The 20,807-nt window shown below is 40.2% G+C and overlaps 3 long non-coding RNA genes across 4 annotated transcripts; 2 read left to right on the top strand and 1 right to left on the bottom strand.

Moving 5' to 3' along the window:
- Positions 1-64: 64 nt before the first annotated feature.
- On the bottom strand, positions 65-2,605 carry LOC145442971 (uncharacterized). The gene is made up of 3 exons (XR_013916225.1): positions 2,308-2,605; positions 1,199-1,329; positions 65-255 (listed from the first exon to the last, which is right to left on the bottom strand). It is a non-coding gene; the product is annotated as an uncharacterized LOC145442971 (long non-coding RNA).
- Positions 2,606-9,216: 6,611 nt separating this feature from the next.
- LOC145443285 (uncharacterized) lies at positions 9,217-11,267 on the top strand. Of its 2 annotated transcripts, XR_013916371.1 has the most exons (4): positions 9,217-9,286; positions 10,021-10,219; positions 10,321-11,098; positions 11,162-11,267. It is a non-coding gene; the product is annotated as an uncharacterized LOC145443285 (long non-coding RNA). The 2 variants fall into 2 exon arrangements; XR_013916370.1 differs by lacking the exon at positions 9,217-9,286 and having other exon boundaries at positions 9,613-10,219.
- Positions 11,268-12,419: 1,152 nt separating this feature from the next.
- Positions 12,420-13,596, top strand: LOC145442976 (uncharacterized). Its single transcript, XR_013916230.1, has 2 exons — positions 12,420-12,888; positions 13,380-13,596. It is a non-coding gene; the product is annotated as an uncharacterized LOC145442976 (long non-coding RNA).
- The last annotated feature ends 7,211 nt before the right edge of the window (positions 13,597-20,807 follow it).

Raw genomic sequence — 20,807 nt, 5'->3', positions numbered from 1 at the left:
TAATCGCAAAACAACCTGATGCTAAAATATCGCAAAAGCTTCTTCACAGCCCCAAAACGAGATTGGAACAAACTGTATATTCATTCATGATTCACGATGAGAAGATTATCGATGGAAAAGTATTGCGGCTGGAGGTCTAATTCTTCTTTAGGAGACATGCAGTAACACGAGTGGTCTCCCACCATCGGCCAAACTTCCAATTGTTTCTCTTTCTCGTCCTCATTCCTTCTGTGTAGCTAGTATCTTGCAGCTCCACTAAAAAGAATTCATGCGTGAGTCGCTATAATAAGCAAAGTTCCTAACCTAGACATGACATTATAAAGACTACTAAGACAAAGAGGGTAACAAAAATATAACAATTTTTGAAGTACCGGTACTGATAGATTGTGTCGTGACGGCTCCGCCTTTTACACGATATAGCAGAGATTCATGACCTACTTCACCATGCACTTTATTGCATGCTGTTATTTCTTGACCCCCGATCAGGATTGTCCAATGTCCAGCGTATCGGTAGTGGAAATATATTGAAATCGCCCAAATGTACCATAAAAAAATTCTTTCGTGAGGAGCACACGATTCTGATTCCTGGTCAGATTTAGAAGGGCGCTACTATATTAAAATCGAAAAATTAAGTTATGTTGAATTGCGTGGAGCGCGAAAAAAAATTCAAGAATAATTAAAATCTCTAAAAAAATTGGGAGTGAATTAGTAATTTCAATTTGCATGTCGACGGATGCTAACACATACTAATTGAATTAGATGTTGGCGGCCGCACAAATTCCCATCTCTGGCAGCAGGTTGCCCATCCCTGATCTTATGTCCTACGCCATTGAATCCGTATTCCAGTCTTTAACATTTTTGACAAATTTCCCCAAACTTGTTTAAAAATAGCAAAAAAACATTGGACAGGACATCAATTTGTTTCAAGGTAGGTTGCACTGAGACTAACCCTAATGCTGGTAGTGTCTACAGAGAACAAGGCGTCGTTCTGTACTGCCATGCCCAATTTGATCAGTTTTGGAATTGAATTGAACTAAATTGTGTTGATATAGGGTAGCTTATTTGAGGGCGAAACCGAGCAACCTATATTGCATCGAAGTCTGTCTTACGCAGTGCAGTTCGCCAGCTATTAACAACAGCTATCCAGCGCAACAAGCTTTAGGCTACTGCCAAAGCTATGAAGTAATGAATGACTTACACGTGGGAATTCCTCTAAATCTTCAAAGAATATCACAAATTTGCTTAAATGAAGTTGAGCGCGACTGCTGGAGTTTGAATTTGGCGAGCTTTCTTGAATACGAAATAAGTTTCATCTTCAACAATCGTCTTCTGAAAATGGTTGTGAAACTATAGAAATTAAACATGGAACGGCAACGACCGATTTTGCAGCTTCGTTCCGCTTCGCCGAGGCTGGAGTGGAGAGTGGTTTTGCGTAAGCGACTGTAGGATTTCCGGCAATCCAAAAGCTATCTTCCCGACCACAGAAATTATTGAATATGGTCTTGATTGAAAGCCACTGCTGCGCCGATTCCGAAAATATAAAGTAAAATAATGATCTGGCACTGATCCACCTAGAATCCGTCCTCCAAATCGAAATATCGGCATTGTTCGAACAATCGGAGAGTCCCAACGGGTCATTGTTATGGTCATTGAGTTGCGGTCACCCGATTGTTCTGAACAATGCCGATATTTCAGACTTGGAGGACAGATTCTAGGTGGATCAGTGCCTGATCATTATTTAAATTTATATTTTCGGAATCAGTGCAACAGTAGCTTTCGATCAAGACCAGATGCAATAATTTCTGCGCTCGGGAAGATAGCTTTTGGATTGCCAGAAATCCTACAGTCGCTTACGCAAAACAATTCCCCACTCCAGCCCCTGCGAAGCGGAACGAAGCTGCAAAATCGGTCGTTGCCGTTCCATGTTTAATTTCTATAGTGAAACACATGTTTAGTCAGAATTCATACAGACTTTGTCAATTTCTCGCGTTCCCCAGGTTGAGAACCACTGATCTTATGTATTGAAGCGAAAGGTTCCTCATTTGAGGTGGCATGTGTACCAAACAAATCTAGCAGTGGATGGAAACATGCCTATGCTATGGCCCAAAATGACATAAACATACCAAAAGTTTCAACTACTCCGCGGCAGAGTATGTGGTGTCACAGGTCAGTATATAGGTCGACTAACATCCCAAAATAGAACAGAGAATGCGGCGAATGAAATATTTCAATCATGAAATCAAAGTCATCCCGGTGGTGTGCACAGTGGTAGATATTCAAGGTAACGAATACTATGTAGTACTGTACCTTTTACGATGCGTATCCCAATCAGCATTCCTAGGAATCTTCAACGATCGTGTCCACTTTCTTCAAGCACAAGCTTCGCTCCACCCTTTGCTCAAATCTCTATAATGGCCAGACGACGATACGCCACTCTAACGATTTCAAAATAAGTGGTATTCATCCGCTGACATGCCACCAATAATATTTACTGGTCACTGCGTTATAATGTTTGATTTAGGTCGTTTTTTTTACAGAAACATTTATCATTACATCTAGTCCTTTTCTTTCCCATCTAATTGCGTATAAATTGATATTTAGTCCATGTGATGTCACTACTTATCGTACTTACGTAACCAGACGCTGCTTGTGATGTCACAGTGGTGCGTTGATTGTTTACTACGAATCTCAGAAAAATCAGTAACGCGTAACGGTAACCTAATGTAAGCTATTACAGGTCGCCTTGTTCGCCATTAACAACTGGTCAACTTAGCATGCGGCGCTGATATTTCTAGTTTCCCGAACAATATTATACATCCTAAACTGATATTCCAACTCATCAGTCCTATCCGTGACAACGAATGTAACCAGCGAGACCGGCCGATAGCCACAGCCTTATAATATAATATAGTGGCTATATCTACGATTGTCAGTTGTTTCTTTTACCCTACTATGTACTGTGCTGAAATTGGTACTACGGCCAACAATTTCCGTATGACAGACCTCAATCTCGCGAACGAGGTTGAATCAGGTCACATCAGCACGAAAATGATATCAGTAACATTCAGTTCCACGTATACATTGGCTGCAGAGATTTTCAAGCTAATCAATTTTGCCAATAGCCTGGTAAACTTCAGAAACGAGTAACTGTCAGTAATTTTGCGAAGAAATTCTGGAAACTTGACTTTAGAGCTAAATTGAGGTAATATTACATATCAAAATGTAAAATTACAAGCTACGCACAGTTATTGGCAGCTACCGGTAATTCGTTGCAAAATTTACGGAGATTTTCCAGTAAATCTACCAGATTTTTTACAGTGTGGAGGCAAGGTTAAGAACCACTGTTTTTAACAGAGGTCTCAAACTCAAATTCTCTCGCGGGCCAATTTCCTACTTTTGATGACGTCGCGGGCCGCAGCACCAATAATAGGTTAATTCAATGTATTTCCAAGTAGGCGTTGTTTGACGGGATTTGCAGACTCACATTCGACACGCATGAAAATGTGATTTACTATTGTGAATACACGCCTGCCACGACAAAAATCGCATTTTTAAATATTTGAATAAAATTGTTCCTGTACTTGGCATAGTTTGTCAGAATAAATAGTTGTAGACACCGTGCGACAGTACAGACGCATCAGGACATCGTAAAAGCTGTCGCGTTATAATTTTGCAGCTAGTGGACATTTCGCGTGCCACAACCACTGATAGAATTTGAGAATTTTACAAAGATTGATATGATATCAGAGCATTGGAGCAGTCCACCCGGGTTTCGGGCATAGGCCTACTCCTGATTAGGGCTGGGCAATATCGAGTGCCTTCGTGATCCGATTCTGAATCACGTATTATGCTTTGAGTCGAGTCGAGTATTCGAGTATCACTCATTGTGACGTCACATCAGAATGTACTATGTCAAAGTTCAAAGATGTACCTTTCATGCCCCTACAAAGAACATAATGCTTGTTATCCGATACATTAAAGGTACTTGGGTAATTTTTTGACTCTATCGATTTCATAGCACTTCTTGACAATGTTGCTGGCTGATCATGACTTCGGAAATGTGTTTCCAGTAACGTTCGTAGCTTTTTACCATGTCTCTGATGCCGCGACACGGTCAATCAAGGTTTCAAGGCTTCCTCAGTGGACAATAGTACCAAAACTATAATTCACGTTAGCAAATTACCTTTTAGTTGCGATGAGCATATAATTTCAGTACTCGAAAAAATCGTATTTTACTACTCGACTCGAATCATTAAAATTGATACTCGATTCAGATTCGAGTACTCGAATCATTGTGCCCAGCCCTACTCCTGATAACTAGGCTGTATTGATCATGTCATTACCAAAGTCAAATTTAATCAGCGTTAAATTTACCTTCGAAATGGAACTGATCAATAACACCTTGAACATAATGAATGCTGTGCCGTAGCAGTAGAAATGTGCAATCGCCGAAGAACTCATTGGTGTTACAGCTGTGAAGCATAGATTAGTTAGGCTACGACTACCCTACTTAGTTCGCCACATTTAATTGGCAATAATAACCAACTATACATCAGAGGGGCAGCATAATGCCAATGGTGGTTGCCATACCGAGCACCTTAGATATCTAAATAAGCTGCGCAGCGCAAGCTACGAACTTTTGATATTTCACTGTACCTCATACCAGTTTGATAGTTTGTTGCGTTCGTGGTTGTACCAAGTCACGGCATTCTGAGTCACAAAATTCCTTCTCTGATTGTAACGTTTGACGCGACGAGTACGAGTATGCGTAATTCTACAGAAGCGTCGCGCCCAAGTCCAAATCAAAATTTTCAGTCACGAATCATCAACGGGTCATGTTTTACCATCATGAACAAGTAACGTCACGTAATTGTTGATCTTCCACTGCGTGGTAACTTTTGGAAGTGATGTAATAGTGAAGTTTGACGAGAAGTTCCAGGCTTCTGGAGTAGTTTGAAGCGACTTTTAAGAATTCTCAAATTAGAAAAGAAATTGTTAGTTAAATATTGTCGAATACTTCTAAATCCAAAATGCCGTCGCGGGCCTCACAAAATGGTCTCGCGGGCCGCGTGTTTGAGACCTCTGGATTTAAACGATAAGTTCCCAGAAGCAAAATACATGTAATCGTGAGTAATTGTGATTACTTTTAACAAGTAATCGTAATCATAATCGAGTACTTCGAGATTTTGCTGTGATCGTAACCGCGTGATCAAAAAGGTATCGTAATCGCTATCGATAACATTCCTGAAGTAATCACCCCATGCCTGGAGGGTGAGAATACTGCGGCGTCTCCATTTGGGCTCCAAGTTGTTTGTAATCAGATCGATAAGACGTCACTTCAGTGCGGAGCTTCTCATTCAAGTGCTGGATTGTCAAAACTGGACGAAGCTCTGATATCACAAATTTCATTGCGAAATAATATGATTCTATGCAGTATGTTGTACTGAATAAAGAAATCAGCCCGATCCTATTACCCTCTGTACTTTTGTGTTATTATAGAATTTAACAGTGCAACCCCCTCAGATATATTATTCTTGCAGTATTCGCTATGTTAATATGGATGTTTGTACTGGGCAATACTCTAGGATACCATGAAACTATAGCTTAAGTAGTTGTGTCTGCGCCCTTGCTGATGTCAATATATTCTGTAGAGCACATAAGGAATATTTCAGCTCGTTAATCATATTCCTCGGTAAATCTCTCTTCGCTAGGTAACCCGAACCAATGTTTTAGTATTTGGTTGTTTCGTAATGCCGTTTCAAATTATTATAGCTTTGTAATTATTAAGCGAAGCTTGAGAGATAAGGCGTAGTGGCTTACCTCCATTATCACTGAATTCAAACTCTCCCTCCAATTATGCTTGAAGCGTTTCGTTTTTCTGTTCACGCGTTCTGTTCGTGCAATTATTTCTCAACGATATTTTCTTGGCCAAACTCTGCAGTTATTGCCAGCCTCTACTTACAATATAAATGGATGTGCTGTATCCACCATCGTCAGTCCGGAACCTATCGTAACCTGAGCTACAGTGATTAATTATGCACCATTGTTGTGGGTGAAACCTTCATGTGCACTCGATTAGAGAGTTCAAATGTAGCGTAGGCGAACTAAATCTGTAGTGCCACCTCCCCCTAAATTTTTCAAGTGTTACATAAACTATACGGAAAGAAGCAACCCAAAAACAATACACATATTGTTAATGCTTGATTGAATGCATCAATATATATTTAGGTTGAACCTCTCCAGCAAAATGACAAAACGCATGTATGCAATCATTAAAACCGAGTCGCAATTTGCCCACTCCGGATATATAATTAGTCTCGGTACATTGCTTGTATATATTGGCAAAACGTTGGATTTGCCGTAGCTGGATCTAATGTCGTAACCAGAGTTCGACCGATATTGATTTTTTTTTGTCAGGTCGATACCGATACCGACACCGATAATCGACTACTGATATGCAAGGAGCAGAGAATCATTTCCAAACAAAATATTATATATCATGCAAGATGGCACTTGTGCATGCCACAGAAAGCTGTACAACAAACGAGCAAGCGGAAATTGAAAAATATTTTCGCAGAATTGTGCACATTCATAGAAATTTAGGCTAACCCACAAAGTAAGACGTGATACAGAATTGTAGATCAGTCCAGTACAAGTAGATTGTATAATGCTGGAAGCACAATTTCTCTGCACGATCACCAGTTAAACTTGTCCTGCAAGCGTTCATCTTTCATAAAAAATATCGGCCTTCATAGGCCGATATCGATGATCGCGAAAGTTGCAAATATCGGTCTCGATAATCGGCCAGGTCGATAACACTGGTCAACAAAATGAAGAAAAAAAATTAGGAAGAACATCTGAAAGCCGTTTCTGATGTTTTTGAGGTTGCTGATAACGAATATCACATCAGTTTTTTTCAGATCGGCTCTTTGTCGGAAGATATCTATACCCACGATAAAGTCCAAATTTACTCTATTTACCATGAAATATTTCACTTGGTAGGAAGAATAAAAAAATATCGTAGTTTTCTTCTACGCATAAATAGCTAATTGACTATGAAGAACCCGCATGCAATTCTCAGTCACTCTATCAATATTAACATGACATGATGCAAAATATTTGTTTGTCAAGAAAGCAGTTTTTCAAGCCTAGAAATTGTACTTTTGCACAACGGAAATACATATTCACCTGTATCAATTGTTCATTCTATCAATATTAAAGAGGAGTATAAAATATAAAATTTTTCTTTGAAAGTCCCAACTACAATACTCATATGCGTCGCATTTCTGTTTACTGGTAAAAGGACAATTTTCCGCTGAGTCAAATAAGTGGGTATAGCCTACCTATAGTAACACGAGAAACGAGAGGCTTAAATCTGGTATATGGTATGTTTGAATACCGATGAAAGATTCCGATTTCACATCAGGAAGGAGTTCACTGCATGTAATTTCTCCTAATATGTAATTAGTAAAACTTTTTAGATGATCACAAAGCACCCAACAACAAACAGTTGGTCCGAAAATACGTATCTGCATATCGAAAACTTGAACATAAACATGAGCATAAACGTTCACTTCCTGTTCAGTCATCTTGATATATTTCCTGATCACCTTGTTGATTAGCAAGGGGAGAGGTTCCAACAAGACATCAGAACAACAAAAGAAAGATATCAGGGCAGATGAGATGAACAATTGAACATGTTATGTCAGACCATTGCCGGAAACTTTCGAGAAACTGCACTAAATAGCTTACAGGTGAAAATCATACATAAACAATTTTTATTTAAAATATAATAATAATATTATAATCGAACTGATTATTTCAATTTTGCAATAAGTGGTCGACGTAAAACTGATTGAATTAATGCCGCGTTATTTGAGTATCCATGTAAATACTTATATACGTTACTGGAGTTTATTTATGTACATGATATCCGTGAATGTCTGTAACTATGATAAATCTATTCCTCCTAAATATACTGCTGTAGCTATATTTTGATTTAAAAGAGTCTTTTATGTGTAAAAATTTCGAGTAGATTGAATTTCTAAACTTTATAGTACGACTGAGCCGATTTTATATCTAGTCATTACCGCGAAAATGGGAGATTTTGAAGAAAATAGCCCAATGGGTTATATCTACGACAAGAGCCAATTTGAAAAAAATTAGGGTCATATTCGGAATCAGGGCCCTTCAGAATGCCCAGAACCACTCTCACCTTGTCTGCCTAAAATATGTGTTGACCATTGTAATCGGTCGACCTCTAGCACACTGTAAAAAATCTGGTAGATTTACTGGGAAATCTCTGTAAATTTTACAACGAACTACCGGTTGCAGCCAATAACTGTGCGTAGCTTATAATTTTACATTTTGATATGTAATATTACCTTAGTTTTGCTGTGAAGTCAAGTTACCAGAATTTCTTCGCAGAATTACTGACAGTTACTCGTAACTGCAGTTTACCAGGCTATTGGGAAGATTGATTAGCTTCATAATCGCTGCAGCCAATACATACGTGGAAATGAATGTTACTGATATATCATTCTCGTGGTGATTTGACTTGATTCAACCTCGTTCGCGAAACTGGGGTCTGTCGTACGGAAATTGTTGGCCCTAGTACCAATTTCAGTATAGTACATAGTACGGTACAAGAAACAACTGACAATCGCAGCTAATGTGGTTACGCCATAGCCATTAGAGGGCTATACGGCTATACGGTCGTTCTCGCTGGTTACATTCGTTGTTACGGATAGGGCTGATAAGTTAGAAAATCAGTTTAGGATGTATAATATTGTTCGGGAAACTAGAAATATCAGCACCGCATGCTCAGTTGACCATTTGCTAATGGCGGACATGGCGACCTGTAATAAGCAAGCCCCGAACTACTGCCATCTCCGGCTAAGCAAATTTGCGTTGTCACCATGTTACAGTTGCATTGTGGGGGATAGGCTGGACGACTTAGTACAGGCGCTTATGGAAAAACGTCCAGTTTTAAAATATATTTGATTCGTATTGGGTTTGTATTATTTTATACGAATGGAGCTTTGAATGAATAATCATCGTAACATTCAGGATTTGTTTCAGCCCAATATCTCGTGTTTATATCTGTGTTATCTGTGTATTTCGACATGTCGAAGACATCTCGTTTTGGTGGTAGCGTTTGTTGCGCCTATGGGTGCAGTAAAAGGCAGAAAAAGACATCCACGGAGTCATATATGAGAAGTAATTGCGATGGTAGTAGCAATGAAGAGTCTTTGGTCAAGCGTCGGCATCCAAGAACATTTCACCGGTGAGTGAATGGCAGAATATGCAGGGCAGCAAGACTATCTTTGAAGAATCAGTTTCTATTTTTAATATTTCCTGACCATCACAGTTAATCAATGTCCAGATAAGCCACAGCATTAATGAATAGGCCATGTTAAAGTGTCATTATACCAGAACATTTTGTCACAAGTATAATGATGTTGGTATGATCAGAGCAGACTATATCAGCAGTCTCAGCACCATGTCAGTTCATCAGTATACCTGTAATAGCATGACCAGCCAGGTCACTGTTTGTATTCTGTATGGGCAGTTCAGCCAATAACTAGCTTAGTACTCAATCCCTGCTTAAAATTGTCGTGAAGGTTGGAGGTAGGACTAGAAGGAAAGGTATAATTGAGGGCCACACGGTTTTGTCCAGCATAGTTGAGTAATAACTCTATATTTCTGGTGCCAGATGCTCACACTAAAGTTCAAATTGCTAATTCCGTGGTCGAGTTCATTATAGCTTTGTGCGTGCGAGACGTTCGATTTGTCTCGTAAGATGTTTTTTTTAGGTTTACCTTTGGCTTTGGATTTAAAAGGTTACCTAATAGTTTATCCTTCTGGGGTAGAAAGTAACAGATATATCTAAATCAAACAAGATAATTTCACATATGTTCCTGCTACTTTTATCATCGTTCATAACAAAGAATGGTCAATTTGGTGTGCTTCGTATCATAGAATTACTTGTGAACTGATACAATGTTCTCTACAACGCAGCTTTCCTACCAATGATTCCCTGAAAGAAAGATGGATAGAATGTATTAGAAGAAAAGACTGGGAGCCAGCAAGATCGTCGGTCATCTGTTCTGATCATTTTTCAGAAAGTGATATTTACCGTGTTGGCGGGAGAATTCGTTTAAGGACGAATGCGGTGCCGACAAGATTTCTGAATTTTCCAAAATATATGAGGCCAAAGGTACGGTAGACGCTAGACAGTGACTATATATTTATGAAGTTTGAGTTTCAATTACTTACCTTTATTTTAGCCCTAGTTAACATAAAATTCACAAATTTCAGGCTTCAAACAACCGACGAGTGAGACCTTCTGCAGTTCCAGATAAGAAACGGCATTATGAAGCACAAACCGCTGAACCTGAAGTAGTTCTTCACGACCACAGCTACTGTGCGCACACGTCTCCTCGAAAAGTCGTTCAACAGCAACGCCGTAGGGTCGCAGAAATTAAAAAGAGGTTGGTTGCAGCCAGAATGAGAACATACCGTCTGCAAAAAAAAGTGAAATCTCTGGATGAGGTCATTGCATCTCTTAAGTAGAACAATTTGATAAGCGATTCGTGTGTGGAGGTAATGTCACAAAAATTCAGTGGTCTACCAAGTGAGCTCTTGCAACGTATGAAGCTACAAGCTGGTGGAAGAGGAGTCAAATACTCCAAGGAACTGCAATCATTTGCAATGACGCTTCAGTATTATTCCACTAAGGCATACAATTTTGTGCGTCAGAATTTTCAACTTGCTCTTCCCCATCCAAGTGTGATAAGACGCTGGTATGGAAAACTTCCCGCTGAGCCTGGCTTTAATAGTATTGCCTTTTCTGCCATCAGAGGAAAAGTAGAGGCATCAGCAAATCCTGTAATATGCTCCATAATGATGGATGAAATGTCGATCAATGTGTCTTCAAGTGAACAATTTCTCATATGTTAGTTCATTTATCTTGAACAGTGCCCCAAAACGACGTCGTCGTCGTAGGACCCGTAGTGGGGTGGCCTTCAATGTGACTGTGCCTGTGCCGCGTAAGAAGAGAAGAAATTCCATTAAATTGGAACTAAGATCAGAATCGGTTCGTTTATTATACCTCGTTCGCAGATATTAAGCCCTAACTTATCCCACATTTGACTTTCAGATCACCGTTAATTACGCCGAAGGCGACGTAAAGTCGATAACAATTAATTTATTTCTGTTTTTATTTTTTATGTTGTTATTTTAATAGAAAAATTCGTTTCTCATAACCGAAGCTGGTGTTTCTGAAAACGAGAGTTCAGCATTTTGGTACGAGACAGTACAGCGCGGTATTTCGTGTGACGATGCAGTACAGTTCACATCTCCAGTTAGTTTTGAATCCAAACTAATTTCTGGTTTCATGAAAGTGCAAAACGAGCCAAGCTTCATGTACACACGTATATGGGTAGCTATAGGTGTAATTATGATAAAATACATGTACGCCGTTTAGATTGTATCTTGTGCCGTTTTGATTCGATAAAATTAATATTTATTATGAACTCCCAAAGTGCACAGATTGCTGTTACAACCAACATAGCCCCAATTTCACTGTGAATTGGGCAATTCTAGCTACATCTGAATAAGGACCCATGCATTTCTTGTTTCTCTCATTCAATGAACTCCCCATCGCCACACATAGCAGACATATCTTTACTTTCTCTTTTTTGGATTGATTTAAATACGCTGAACCAATAAATACGTAGAATAACCACAATGGCATTCAGTTGATTTCAGCAGTGCCTTTTGATATGTCCCATGATGCTGAATTTTCTCCATCAGCAATATTCACAGCTGGCAGTTATAGCATTCACATCAGCTCCATGGAAGTATGAAGATTTTGAATCCAGGATAGGTAATTCCGAGGCACGCTCCGATAATAACTTCAAGCTGACAATCGTAGATGCTTTTACTTCCTATAGATACATATATCTGAAAGATAACTGAACTGGCATTATACATCTTTTGACAGCTTGGTTATTTCTGTACACGTAAAATATGCTGGATACAACGAGTAAAGCAATCTACATCAGGAATATAACCACAAAAAAATACATACGATGACACATAGACAACCTTATTTTACCACGAACAGTCGAAACCACTTATATCTTCGACATGTCGAAATACACCGATAACACAGACATAAACACGAGATATTGGGCTGAAACAAATCCTGAATGTTACGATGATTATTCATTCAAAGCTCCATTCGTATAAAATACTACAAACCCAATACGAATCAAATATATTTTAGAACTGGACGTTTTTCCATAAGCTCCTGCACTAAATCGTCCAGCCTATCCCCCACAATGCAACTGTTTCTAGTGACAACGTAAATATCGCGAGTAGCGCACTCCAGTGTTTATATAGCTCAGTGGTAATAAGTTACAATAGGTTACCGTTACGCGTTACTGGTTTTCTGAGATTCGAAGTAAACAGCCAACGCACAACTGTGACATCACAAGCAGCGTCTCGTTTAGTAAGTACAGTAAGTAGTGAACAACACTTGGGATAAATATCAATTTATACGAAATTAGATGGAAAAGAAAGGAACTATATGTAATGATAAATGTTTCTGTATTAAAGAGAAATAACCTAAGTCAAACATTATAACGTGGCCAGCAAATATTATTGGTGGCATGTCAGCGGATGAATACGACTTATTTCGAAATCGTTCGAGTGTCGTATTATAGAATGTAAACGTTTACATTCTATAGTCGTATCGTTGTCTGGCCATTATTGAGATTTGAGCAAAGGGTGGAGCGAAGCTTGTTGTGCAGGTGTTTGAAGAAAGTGGACACGATCGTGGAAGATTCCTAGGAACGCTGAATGGGATACGCATCGTAAAAGGTACACTACTACATAACATAGTATTTGTTACCGTGAATATCTGCGACTGTGCAATGTGCACAACACTTTGATTTCTTGATTGAAATATTTCATTCTCCGCATTCTCTGTTCTATTTTGGGATATTAGTCGACTTATATAGGGACCTGTGACACCACATACTCCGTCGCGGAGGAGTTGAAACTGTTGGCTTGTTTATGTCATTTTCGGGCCATAGTATAGAGATGTTTTCATCCACTGCTGGATTTGTTTGGCACACATGCCACCTCAAATGAGGAACCTTTTGCTTCAATACATTAGATAAAGTAAGTCATGAATCTCTGCTATATCATGTTCAAGGCGGAGTCTTCATCACACAATGTACCAGTACCGGTACTTCAAAACATGTTACCGTATATTTTTGTTAGCCTATTTGTCTTAGTAGTCTTTATAATGTCATGTCTAGGTTAGGAACTTTGCTTTATATAGCGACTTACTCATGAATTCTTTTTAGTGGAACTGCAAGATACTAGTTACACAGAAGGAATGAGGAAGAGAAAAAGAAACAATTCGAAGTTTGGCCGGTGGTGGAATTAATTCACCTTTTCTTGCGACCACTCGTGTTACTGCATGTCTCCTAAAGAAGAATTAGACCTCCAGCAGCAATACTTTTCCATCGATTACCACTTCATCGTGATATCAAGAATGAATATACAGTTTGTTCCAATGTCGTTTTGGGAGTGTGAAGAAATTTTTGCGATATTTTAGCATCGGGTTGCTTTGCAATAGGTATGGATGTACGTGAATTTACAAGCTGGTATGTAATCCTGATTTAGGTAGGTAGGTAGGTAGGTAGGTAGGTAGGCGGTCTCGGTCTCAAATGTTCAGGAGAACATGTAGATTGGATATACCGGAGGGGACTGTAACATTACAGTCTGGCGTGTAAAGTGAGATTACCGGACGAGTGTAAGTTGAATTTGCATTGACTAACGGTAATGTTAGATTACCACGAAATGTCTGGCTACCGTGCTTCCAAACATTTCGCGGTAAATCGAGGTTTTTATTTTTTACAGTGCAGTTTCCAAGACACCTCACAATGTTCGCTCTATGCGTACGTTTGGATGAGTCTGCGCACACTCAACAACTCACTGTGCAAACCGTTGGACAACAGTGCGTAACGACTAAAAAAAGGTCATAACTTCGGATTTGTTGTGCGCAACGTAGATTTTCTGTGCGCAGAGACCGTGTCAGCACCGCGCACGTGCGCAGCTTAGAGGGAATATGGCACCTCACTCAGCTCTACCGGTAAATCTGGTAACGTGAGCAGAGAGGACAAGAAATTTATAGCAATATATATGCAATTCCCGATCTTATAACCGATTTTATCAATGATTATCGAAAGTTTCCGCGCTTCGCACTGGCTCGCTAAACAGTACAGCTGATATCGTGGCAAAACCGAACAACGTGATGGGGGTCGGTCGGTTTATCACCCTATGGGAGCCCAAGACCCATGTTTTTTCGGGGGGGGGGGGGGGGGCTTGACGAAGTGCGGTTTCGTTCCTGCCAACGGGTATACGCCCGAAGATGGTATAATTATTATTGAGGGGTCCTACCTTTTTAATCACACATCACTCAGCTCTACCGGTAAATCTGTTTACGTGAGCAGAGGGAGGATAAGAATTGATATCAATATACATGCAATTACCGATCATAGTGACAAATTCAATCAATAATTATTGAATTTTTTCGCGCCTAGCGCGTCTAGCTCAGTGAATGGACACTAGGGTTGTCCAAAATTATGAAAATCTCAAAACAGATGCGTATCCATGTCTCATTCTGTAGATTATTGATAAAAAACGTCAATGAACCAGCAATAAGCTTACAGGAAAGTCGTTAACATTTGTCTAAATGCGTTTGAAAAAAGCTGCCATAGAGTGGGCGTGTTAGCGACCATAGAACAGCGAGAAGACTAATAATCACGAAATCACGTCTCTTGATTGGTTAATCAGCTATGCTTCAATGATCACGGCCACGGCGGCTTGCTGATTATGTGCTTCTACTAGTTCAAGAAGTACGCTAACGGCAATGGTGATTCTGTAAGCGCATTGTACGTTGATGAATAAATAATAAAATCAGACACTTGGTCATTGAATTTTGAGTGCTGAAACTAGATAACGATACGTTCTGAACAACAATACCCTCTTGCAGGCATGACAGAGGTGAAACAGCGAATGCTTGTGAACTTACAGATCCCAAAAATACCTATCTGATATGATTGAGATTGCGCCAAGTGGTCCTGCTTTTCTGGGTGCAGTGCAGGTAAAGTATATTAGTTATCGCCAAACTGGTGCAGCACACCATGTGACATGGATTCTGGATACAATCATGTATGCTCAGAAGATATGTGGGCCGACCAGGTAGCTTACATTGGGACTCTAAAGAAATGTAACTACCGCACCGCTTCAATACATTCTTTTTTATGTACCATGTCTGGTTTGATTCAAGCATTAGTCGTGATGCAGCCGGTAATGATCAAGATTCATTATGGACATGCTAAACAATGCAAGCGAACAGTCTTTTTGCTGGTCATACCAGCATAGACTATGCTTGCCTTTAGACCTTTTTCCGGGGCATCATTGAGGACTTAGACAGCACTCGCGGGTATGATTCAATATGCTGCAAGAATGTGACAAGTGCCAATAATAAATGGCTGATTCATCCAGCCCGTACAGCTTTTCGGACTTCAGTTATATATGCTAGCACGACAAGATAAGATCAGACACAGTAGTGTCAATGTCAAGTTTTATATTTGTATTCAATCATGGAACATCCCCTCTGAAACTAGATGTTCGTTCGCCACTTGCCTAAGCGCCTTTGCAATATTTCTTCTCTTGTTTTTGTGCTTTCCCTCGATAAGAACAAGGCATACAGGCTACAACGGTTGCCTTCACAATAAGCCATCAAGTCATGTATTTAAGGTTTTTGTGAAGCAGCTGTTCTTTGTTCATCATGTATTTCGTCACTCAACATGTTCTGAATTAATCTTAAATCATTATCTGCGGACCAACCTACAATGCGCTCACAGGATCACCGCCGTTAGCCGACACCGTCGTGATCATTGAAGCATAGCAGATTAGCCAATCAAGCGCAGTGATTTCGTGATTACTAGTCTGCTTGCCGTTCTATGATCGCTGACACGCCCACTCCACGGCAGCTAATTTCAAACGCATTTAGACAAATGTTAACGACTTTCCTGGGAGCTTATTGCAGGTTCATTGACGTTTTTAATCTATAATCTATAAAATGAGACATGGATACGCATAAATCTTGAAATTTTCCAAATTATGGACAACCCTAATGGACACCCAATGTAGATGACTTGTGTCAGCAAATAGCAAATAGCCGAAGGGGGGTCTGGGGACGAAGCCCCCCGGAAGTTTGGTTTATCTTATATATGTATTTACCACCTATTCATTCATGCATTATAGAAAAGTTTGGTACCTAGGGCAACCAGGCCACACAAACTTTGCTGACCATCGAAATCACGCTACGGGGTTCTTGGGAGCGAAGCCCTCAGAAGTTTGGTTTATCACGCTATGGGTGCGCAAGGCAATCGTTTTTAGGGGGTTTGACGATTTGCTGTTACGGCACTCCCTTTTACTTATTGTCTTTATTACATTCCTTACAATATGAGGCTGGGGGGCGCTGGAGCACGATAATTTTTGAAAGGGGGCGCTGGAGGAAAAAAGGTTAAGAACCACGGGTTTAAAACATATTGGAATACAATAAAACGGTAACGTTGAGAAGGTCTCAAGAGAGGACAAATTTTATTGCGACGTCAATTGCTTGTTACGTCACAATATATCCTTGCCCATCCTCATAGCTGACGATTTCTCACGTGCCACGGTTTGCATTCCAGCTAGGGCCGCAACTGCCGCACCTAGACCTCCAATTGACAGCGAGCTCTAAGGAGCCAAAACTATTTCATAGTTTAACATTAATTATAAGGTAGTTTAGACAGGTGATTAAACTGAAAAATTTTCTTCGCAATTTGCTATTCAAAGTCGAAGGATTTTTTATATGTATACCCTTCCCCTCAGTAAAATTCAATTCAATTCAATTGATTGCTAGAAATTGCACCACAATTTGCGCCACAAGACTTCGATACAATGAAAGATAGGTGGATGTCAAAACGACTTGGAGTAGTCTTTGAAATCATACACCCATCTTGGCCTATGCGATGTAAAAAAGGAGGCCTGCGCACTGAATGAAGAGTAAAAGAAGATAATATAAAAGAACAGGCGACAAAAAAGGAGGCATGTGTCGGAAGGCGAGATCGATATGTCAGGTCGTGGTCCGGTAAACTAGAGGGCTAACTCGTATTGATTCAGTATAAATGGTTAGTATTTCGACTTGAATGTGGACATGCTCGATGACTGTCAGATAGCCGGCGAGATACTGTTCCACAAATCAGGTCCGGCATATTTAATAGAGCGATGATCTTTTCTGTCTACCATATGGTAGTTGGACGACGTGGACGCGCGTGTGTCGTACTCATGCACTTTTGATACCGAGGTACAGAAGGTATTGAAGTTTTCGGCACAGTGGCCGCAGTGGAACTGATACACGAATTCGGCAATTTCTAGTTTTCACATATCTTTTATGTTTAGGACACAGAATCTCTTGAGTAGTGATTGGTTGGACACACATCCGGGTCCATTTCGGGACCTGGCTATAATATGTGGGACCTGACGTAGTTTTTTTTAGTTTATTGTATTTATAGAAATTGGCTATTGGATGCCGGCCAGTATCGCGCCACTATACACCAAGACATATGCAGCTTTGGCCACCCCGACGCCAACAGGAAGTGTGCTACTAGACAAAGATCTCGGGGCAATCTTGCTATGTATGTGTCAATTGTCCATAACCACGCTGAATGCGCGCGACTGAAAGCCTTGTTCTCCCAATCCTAACTCCACAGCACAATTGCCCCTCCGGCACCCACAGACACATATTGCGCTCCGTGAAGAAATGAAAATTGTGTGTGTGTCTTTCTTTTAGTGTAGTCTGCTACATTTGGGAAACAGCAGTATCTTTGACTAGTTAACAACACACAACCACGTGATTAAAAACGAAGGCCCAACACAGTGGTTCTCAACCATTTTGTCTTTGTCTTCCTTTAGACCAGTGGTTCCCAACCTTTTTCGACTCATCGCCCCCTTTTGAAGCTCCACACCGATCATCGCCCCCCAAATATTGGGAACCGAAGAACAGCACTTCGTCAGCCCCCCCTGAAAAAAACGTTGGTCTGTGGCCCATAGGGTGATAAACCAAACCCAAGACCCCCCTCAGCCAGTGGGCTTTTTGTCGCTACATATCAGCTATACCCTATTTCATGTACTGTTTGGTGAGTCACCATATTTCGCCTAAACGCGCGAAGCGCGACAAATTTATATAATTCATGTTTGAATCGGTCAATATGGTCGATGTGGTATGTTGGAAAAGGTAGGACCCCTAAATAATTATTAGACATCTTCGCGCGGAATCGTTGTTATATTAACTTCTTTACATGATGCTATTTCGTGAAATCGTCAAAACGTACCAAACTAAAAGACGCACATGATTTCCTATTGGTATTTCTTTACTGGCAAATAATTTTACCCTTGCGGGATGGCATTTGTCCTGTAAGGTTAAGGTCGCCAGGACAGGAACATTCGACGCCAGCCATTGAGGCGCCTACGGACAATTAAACATATATGTAGGGTGTAGGCCTATATAAATTGAAGTTTTCGGTCAGCACAAGTGCACTCCTTTTCGGCCAAGGTCTCTCTCTGGCACACTTCTCGGAGTCGCATGTTACATAGCCTCTAACTTCATATGTCTTGGTGCGTCGTGGCGCAGCAATGGCCGACGCCGAAGTCTCCCATTTCCATAAATCATGCGTATTTTTGTTGGGTGACGGGGAACCCAACATCAAGATACATGAAAATATTAACTCGCGCCCAGCGCAAAAATTTTTTGAAAAAGTCGCATGAATTTCTAAAATATCACTCTATCATTCATGTTAATTCACGAAATAATTTTGGGCTTCCTTCGATTTCGGGCCCCCCACCCCCAATTGGGGAGTTTGGGGTGCGGTAGTTACGGTCCCGACTCCAATATAGCCGTTTTAACGCGCCATCGCCCCCTTCGTTGTTTTCGTCCCCTATCGCCCCCTTCGTCCGTTTTCGCCCCCCTATCGCCCCCTTCGTTATTTTCGCCCCCCTAGACCGCCAAATCGCCCCCTGGGGGGCGATATCGCCCACGTTGGGAACCACTGCTTTAGACCGTCACAGACCTCCACTAGATTTAGTTAAAATTTCACTCAATAATCGTGCAGCCGTCATCTGTTTTGTGAAAATATTACCTTTAGGTTAGTGATAGACAGTCAAAATGTTTTTTTTTCTTGAAAATAACGTCCTACTACTGATGTAGAAATTGGTAAAACCTTTATTATTTCAAAGCGAGTTCTGTAGTTGCATTTCCTGCAATACGCGAACGTGTCTTCAAAATCCACGTCGTCGATTTGATATTGAAATCCATTCCCAGAAAGATATATCGTGGCGAATGTAATAAAAACGCTTCCGACGACACCTTTGGCTATGATCGCAACGCAACATATATGACACCAAAACTGCGAAACATATTTTTAATGCATATTTCCATATAGCAGTTCTCCTTAAAGGTATTCTGGAAGAGTGGTTATGTATATATGACAGGAGAAAATGGATTTTTGTTAACAATTTTTCTTTCAAAACATCAACAAAATATCTCTTAAAAGCAAGATGTTTGTATATCAGTAGGCCATTCGCAATTTAGCAAATAAAATGAGTTTGCACAATAGAATATTTCATTTCTGACGGTCATTCTGTTTATTTGAGTCCTGAAGTGTTAGTAGTTAGAAAGCGAAACTGCCTGGTGATTTCTCTAATTAAAAAATACAAATTAGGATATAAACCATTTTGCAAATTTGGATGTATAGCTGACATCCTGAAAATGCTTCGCGGGCCCCCGGTTGAGAACCACTGGCCTAACATGTTAAGATTAATAATTGCGTTCCTTAAATTTTTGAAGACAAGCACTTCTACTCGTACTTGAGTAGATTTTCTCGTCGCTACCTCTACTTCTACTTGAGTAGCTTTCTTGACTACTTTGACCACTTCTGTCACCAGGTCACAATAACCACATAGACGATTCGAACGCCAATAATTGCACTCCAACTAGTAAACAGGCTGAAACGAAGTATGGAAGAAATTTAAGACGAATTATCTCGGACTGGGTCGCAATAGGGATCACATAGCCACTCCCTGAATTCAGACGTCCACGTTACAAACAGGTTTAAAAACCCTGCTCTAAATGGTTCGGCTTACCAAACTCATTACTACGTTGTTTTGTAGAATACCATGCATCTGCCCGTTTTATTATTCGGAAAGCGATTTAACATTTTATTCAGCCTACATCTGCCATCTTCACGTCTTTTTTACGAACGGATTTTACTTTGATCCCATCTTGTTAACTCAATTTCCTTTTGCATATGCGGGAATTAGAGTTACTATAATTTTCTTGATATTGATATCTTTCCTCGCAAACAATGAAATATAAGGATACAAAAAATATAATAATACGCAAAATTCAAATAAATTAGTCTAATTGTATTCGCTATTGTGATATAATGGTATTGGTATGGCTTCGAGCTGTTGGACACTGGTGGGGTGCTATAGTTCAGGATGTGAAACCTACCGGCAGAGGTGAGCATTGGATTGGACTTGGATTGGACAGGATCAGGATTATGGGTTATTTTCATTGGTGCCGGATCGGACCGGATTGTGATTTTGAAAAAAAATGTCGGATCCTGATCGGACCGGATTGTGATTTTCTTAAAAAAGGTTGGACTTGGATTTTG

This window comes from Botryllus schlosseri, chromosome 7, assembly GCF_051294905.1.
Source record: "Botryllus schlosseri isolate E-star chromosome 7, Bs_hap1, whole genome shotgun sequence".
NCBI lineage: Eukaryota > Metazoa > Chordata > Ascidiacea > Stolidobranchia > Styelidae > Botryllus > Botryllus schlosseri.
Note: the sequence above shows the minus strand (reverse complement) of the source record. Positions and strands in the feature narration are given on the sequence as shown.